General features: G+C 55.5%; 1 long non-coding RNA gene across 1 annotated transcript; it reads left to right on the top strand.

Moving 5' to 3' along the window:
- The first annotated feature begins 1618 nt into the window (after positions 1-1618).
- Positions 1619-5207, top strand: LOC106726590. The gene is made up of 2 exons (XR_001362652.1): positions 1619-2558; positions 4877-5207. It is a non-coding gene; the product is annotated as an uncharacterized LOC106726590 (long non-coding RNA).
- The last annotated feature ends 1037 nt before the right edge of the window (positions 5208-6244 follow it).

The raw sequence follows: 6244 nt of genomic DNA, 5'->3' as shown, positions 1-6244 counted from the left end.
AGGTCAGGACGGTGGTGTAAATAACCTCTTCTCGCCATTTCCCCGTCCCTCCAGACTCCAGAGCCTGCTCCCCTCCCCCTCCTCCACCTTTATTCTCACAAATGAATGTGGCTGGGCTGGCGCAGAGCCTGGCCCTGCATCTTAATGGGGCAGTGAGCTCACAAGATGGATTTAGCTGGGGGTTTTATGGTTGCCGCGGCGACAAGAGAATGCTTTGGTTTTCTTTCCCCCTTCCTCTGCAGGATTTTAAGGAGGGGAAAGTGTGGGGAAGTCTCCTCTGCACTGCTGTTTGAAGGGTCTCCTTCTCAGTCACCTCTACAGCTCATAAAATGGGCCTGCAATTCCAGAATTCAGCAAGAGAAACTGCATTTAGGACCTCAGATAGGAAAGTGTGAGGGAAAGAAGGTAACGAGTGGAAGAGCCTCTCCAGCTTCAAGACATGAAACCTAGCGTTGTCCAGTCTTGCCTGCTCTTCCGTGAGAACCTGGCGATTAAGCTGAGCAGCTATGGGGCACCTATGCGTGGGGTCCCCCTCAGCAGATAGAAAAATGCTTGGAAATGCCATCCCTGCAGTCCTGCATTGAAAATTGGGATATAGGGGCTGGATGAGGGCTAGGTACGTGTCTGCCTGTCCGCAGTGGGGAAGAGCATCACCCTCCTGTTCTTCCTGCTCATCACTCAGCATTGACCCTGGCAGGAGGCATGTCAGTGTGAGAATCGGTAGGTGCTGATCATTGACAGTGTGGAGAAGGGAGTTCTATCCAGTTCTCAAATTGGAAATTTTTCAGAGCTTGTTTTCCCAGCCTGGCCTGGCTTGAACTTTTCCTGCTTTCTGTTTCCCACTAGGAATGGAACTCTGGTTCCCTGACCTACCCAGTCCTCTGGCCAACAATTTTCTTTCAAGACTATGAGCAAATCATCCCCAGCACTGACTAAGCAGAGACTGGGGAGCAGGGTCTGATTATCTCCCTCCTTTGGTCCCTTTCTGTCTGATTTGGGGCCTCTTGTCTGTGTTTATGAGCCTCTCCCTCTTCCCCAGGGGATCCTGGGAAGCCCCTCCTTCCCTCGCCCCCTTCCTCCTCTTTGGCTGGGAAAGTGACTGCAGCCTGAACGGTGCCAGACACCTGCCTGCCAGATGTGGCGATTCCTCATTCTTCTCTTCCCCCTCCCCAAGTGTCTATCCTTTCCCCACCCCACTGAGCTCCGGCAGAGAGAGCCCCCCCACAGGGTGATTTAGTGCTACAGCCCCTCTTCCTCAAGTGCCCCCTCCAGTTCCTCTTCCTCCCCCTGGTGCCCATGCCCTCCCCCTCTTTTCCACCAAGTCCTGCAGAGGCTTTTCTGGTACTGCCTCCTCCCACTCCCACTCCGAGGACCCGGCTGTGTAAGCCCCAGCTCCTGGACTGGAGACTGAATGGGTGGGGCGGAGGTGACTGGCCTCTGTTTCACCCATGGGAGAGTACACAGCAGGGCTGAGGGCAGTGGCAGCCAGAGCTGATGTCATTCTCACTGGTGGGGAGGGGAGGCGGTCAGGGAGGAGGAGGTGAGTGGGGAGGGAACCAGCACTCCAACACTGCAGAGGAGAAAGAGGTCTCAGATCTTCCCAGGTAGGCAAGGGAGCTCAGAATCGTGGCTGCCTGGTAGACATCATATCTTTGTTTCTCTGGCTGGTTTCCAGATCTTGTCTCTGGATCTGTGTCTCAATATGACTCAGTAGATGCCCCTCAGCTCCTCCTCTCTAGACCTAAAACACACACTTAAAGGGGACTCTTAGTCCTTTTCCTCTCTCTTTTGTGTCTTTATAAATCTCTCTTCCCTCCCATTTCACCCCTTCTCCCTTAGTTGAGCTATCTTGGTCACCTGCTCCCCCCCTCCCACTTTCATCCCATATCATAACACAATATGATCCCAGACTGCCCACCAAGGCAGGGACTCATTCAGAGCCTCTTTTCTCTTCCCCATCCCTCCTTGAAATCCGACTGTCCCCCTGGGCCAGAGGTCTCTGGGGTGGCAGTGAGGTAGGGGAATGGCTGGGCCTAAGAGGGCAGACACAGGACAGATGGAGAGTCCAGTGAAGTAGGAGAAGGACAGGAGGATCAAAAGAGAAACACAGTGAGAGTGAAAAAGTGACTGGGAGACAAAGGGGCAGAGGCTAAGAGTTAGCAGAAAGCCAGCATAACAAGCTGGGAGAGTGAGAGAAACATAAAGAGAGCGGCGAGACTGGGAGCAGAGAAAAAGAAAAAGAATGGAGAGAGAAGGACGGGAAAGTCACAGCTAGAGAAGGCAGCTGGGGAGGGGCTGGCATGGGTCAGGCTGGCTCTCCTGGGCTCGCTCCCTCCTTCTGATGGGCCATAAATCTGTGTGTGTGCGCACACTTGTGTCTGTCTGTCCATCTATGTGCATGCACGCACTGCACATGTGTGCAGGGGTTGGTGGTGGGCAGAGGGATGATTCCCACAATATCCTCATTCTCATTTGTTTCAGGAGTCTCCCTCCTTGAGGCACCCCACACCAACCCCTCATTTCCCAGCATTCCTGATGCTCCAGGGGCCATTCCCAAGGTATTTCCACATCTCAGGAATCCTGGCTTTCTCACTTGGAATGCAGACCTGCTGGAATGTGCAGTCAGAATCTATAGAATCAGGAGGCCCCATCCCCTCACTGCCCACCCCCATGCCTGCTCACCAGCTGCTCCTGTCCATCTTCTCCTCCCATTCCTTGTAGCTCTCCCTCCTCCTCAGTGACCCTCCCCCCAGCCTCTTACCCCTAGCTGGCTGGGGCCCAGGTTGGAGGGGAGACAAAGACAGGATTTATCACCGGGATAGAGAAGCAGCCAGAGACCAGGGCGAGGGCAATGGCTGACCTCCCTGGGATGGGAGGGAGTGCTTCACCAGATGCCGGGAGGCTGGAAGCCTGGGTTCCAATGGCGCTTGCTATCAACCCCCACCTTTTCCCATTCCAGCCTTGTTCTCTTCCTTGTCCCTGGAAACTTAGGAAACAGAGAGAGGATGGCCTCCTGATGATTTTAGGCCTCTGAAGGAAAACCTGGGAGGAGATCGATGCCTTAGGGTTATTCTCGATGCCTTAGGGTTATTCTCTTACGGATACTGTAGGATTTGGAAACCAGGGAGCAATCAGGCAACGGTTATTTCCAAGACTAGAAGAGTTCAGGTTTAGCACTGCAACAGATGAGATGGAGAGGGACTTCCTCTAAAATAGAGGAACTTCTCTCAAGAACAGGCCCTGATTACCAGGAGAGAGAGAGAGAAAGGTGATTCTTGGTCCAGAAAGATGGGAGATAGGGTCTCACCTGGAAGAAAAGGAAGAAATGGGTTACTAGCTCCAGTCCCTCTGAGGCAGCCTTCCTTCCTGAGATCCCCCACCTGCCTCCTGAGAGGTATGAGGAGTCGCTGGACCCTGCCTTTACAGTAAATAGACGATTGGCCTGAAATTTTCTCTACTCAGCAGGCAGGGCGTGTGCGCAGAGGGAAGGAGCGGTATGATCCAGGAGTTTCCGAGAAACCAGACCATATATCTTCTAGCGGACAGCTCCTGTAGCTCTCCTAGCTGTCCTTGGAGGCCCACCAGCCCCTCCAACAGCTCCGTGTATCAGAAGCCTCCACAAACCCAACTCTGAAGCTCTCACACCCCTCTCAGCTCCTAGTACCCAATGCCCTGCTTCTTGCCTTCACCCTCCTGTCCTGGGAGGAAGCTGCCAGAGTTCCCTCCAACTGAGAAGAGGGTGGAGGGAAGAGCAACTGAGGTGACCAAGAGCTTCCAGCCTACCAGTCTCACCACAATCCCACCAACCCGTTCCCATCTGGGCCTGGTAAGGGAGACTTCTGAGGTTTCCTTCTAAATGCTTCACAAGCTGGGACCATTCCTTTGGGTCCTGATGGAAAGCCAAAATTTGGACATTTCAGTGGGAAGGGGTTATAAAGTGGGGGGAAGAGACTGAGAGAGCACAAAAGAAGTGGGGGGAGGGGTGGCGCAGGGTAAGGATAAAATAGGAAAAAAGAAAAGATTCTCATTTTTTCCCTACTCCCCCTCCCCCCAATTGAGAAGGCAGATTTACAGCCACGGTTTGGGGAGGGGATGGCGAGCATAAGGAAGACAGATCTGCCGTTCTGCCCTCTGAGTGTCTGGGTACTTAGCTTTAACTCCCCCATTAGCATCAATCCCCATCTTGCTGCCCATCCGTCTTCTGACATCAGCTCCTTCCCCTTTCTGTAGCCCAGGCTTTCTGACCCTAAGTGGCTCTTAAAGGGCCAGTCTAGACCCTGCTCTCCTTCCCTTCTCCCGCTGGAAGCAGCACAGCCTGGCGCGTGTATGTGCACGTACGTGCCTGCGGACGCACAGGCTCGCTTGTGTGTGCTTTGCAGGGAGAGCTCCTCCCTAGCTCTCTCTGTTCTTTTAGGCCCCCCTCCCCTTATATCAGGGACCCCGTTTTTGTTCACTACCTACCCAAGCCCAGAGCAGGCCCTCTGCCTGGGCTGGGGGTCACAGCACATGGCTGTTGGAGCTGAGCGCTGGGGAAGGCACGTGGACCCCTGGACAGATCCTCTTTCCTCCCTCATTTCCTGGAGGCCCAGGGCCAGGGTTTTTTCATTCCCCGCCAGCGGTGGGGGTGGACCGGTTGGGGGCTGAGACTCCTAGGAGATGCCCCAGCCCCCCATTCCCAGCCTCCTTTCCCAGGGACCCAGGCTGGGATGTGTGGGGGTGGGGGTGGGAGATTTCAAATCTTTCTCCCTGTGCGGGAGGTGACTTGCCAAAGAAACCTGCCTCTGCATTTCCTGGCCATTTTTCTACTCCTCAGCAGCCGAGCTTAGGGCAGCAGAGGGGAAACTGGCTTCTCCCGATTTCTCTCTATCTTCTGCAGAAATGCTGTAACTGCACTCCAGGGGCTATGTGAATGCCGGATGCTTGGAAAGTTCCTCTCCCATCTGCCTTCCATCCTTTCTGCTGCAAAGATCTGTGGTCCTCCGAGGGGCTCTCCAGGAGTCGACCCCCTGCCCGATCTGTGAAACTCATTCTCCACCGCCCTCAGGGCCCCCTTCTCTGGCTCAGGATGAGAGGGAGATGCTGGGTGGGGGCCTGGGGAGAGCGGCCACGCTAAAAATAGGGGCTCCCAACGGCACCCCCAGCCCCTTATTTATCGCCTTCCAAACCCCACTCTCAAAGAAGCATAAATACGCATTCCTAATCCTGAAGGCCAGCCCCGAGCTCATAAATTTGACTGGGGAGATGGGCACGGGGGAGGAGCGAGGTGCGCGGGAACGGGGAGCCCACTGCGACCCTGGGGAAGCGGACCGTCTCGGGCAGGAGGCGCCGCCGCCCCGGCCAGCGCCCGGGGCTCTGAGGGGAGGGACGGTGTCTCCCTCGGTAGTTACTCTGGGGGGAGGCTTTTCTCACTACCCCCCCCCAACAAATAAAAGCCCTTGGCGCTGTCTTCTCCATCAGCGCTCATCCTCCCTCTCTGCGATTGCCTCCTAGTCCTGTCCTGCTCCTCTCTCGCCTCTCTATTGAGCTTGTCTCTACGTCTCTGCTCCTCTCATGCTCGCCCTTTCATTGTCTGAAGAGCACATTTTCCGTCTTATTCAATCTGGGCAGTGCTGCTCGAAAAGTCTCTGAGTTCCCGCTTCAGCCATTTGCCGCCTTCAGTGCCCTTCCTTTCCAACTTCCTTCCTCCCCTCCCCTCACCTCCCTTTTCCCTCCCTCAGTCTGTGCTCCTCAGCCTTCCTTTTTTTTTTTTTTTTTAAATCACCCCTTTGGCCTCCTCAGTTTCCCCTCAGCGCTTCAGCTCAGTATCCTCTCTCCCTCTTCAATCGTCTCTCCTCTCCCCCCACTCCCACCCCTCAGACTCCTCCGCCCTTGTGTACCCCCTCCGACCCCCATGTTCCCCTCCCGCCGGGTGAAAGGGAAGGGGGGAGGGGGCTTGAGGCGCAGGTAGAGGGAGCGCGGGGCCTGGAGGGAGGGAGAGAAAAGAGAAAAGGGGGAGCGGGGGCGGAAGCCGGGGCGAGGGGAGGGGCATCTCACTCCCCGGCGGCGCCCCCCTTCCCCGCAGTCACTGAGCCGTAAATCAGGGCCGAGGCAGTTTGGCCAATGGTAGAGCGGCTCGTAAATCGGCCTGTCAAGCTCAGCCAATGAGAGGTGGCGTTAAATCAAGTCCTGTCAGCGCTCGGCCAATGAAAGGCCCTGGGTTGACCATAAATCTGCCTGAAGGAGACAGCAACGGAGAGAGAGAGAG

The sequence above is a fragment of the Myotis brandtii genome, unplaced genomic scaffold (genome assembly GCF_000412655.1).
Source record: "Myotis brandtii unplaced genomic scaffold, ASM41265v1 scaffold29, whole genome shotgun sequence".
Classification (NCBI taxonomy): Eukaryota; Metazoa; Chordata; class Mammalia; order Chiroptera; family Vespertilionidae; genus Myotis; species Myotis brandtii.
This window is presented reverse-complemented; position numbering and strand designations above follow the sequence as displayed.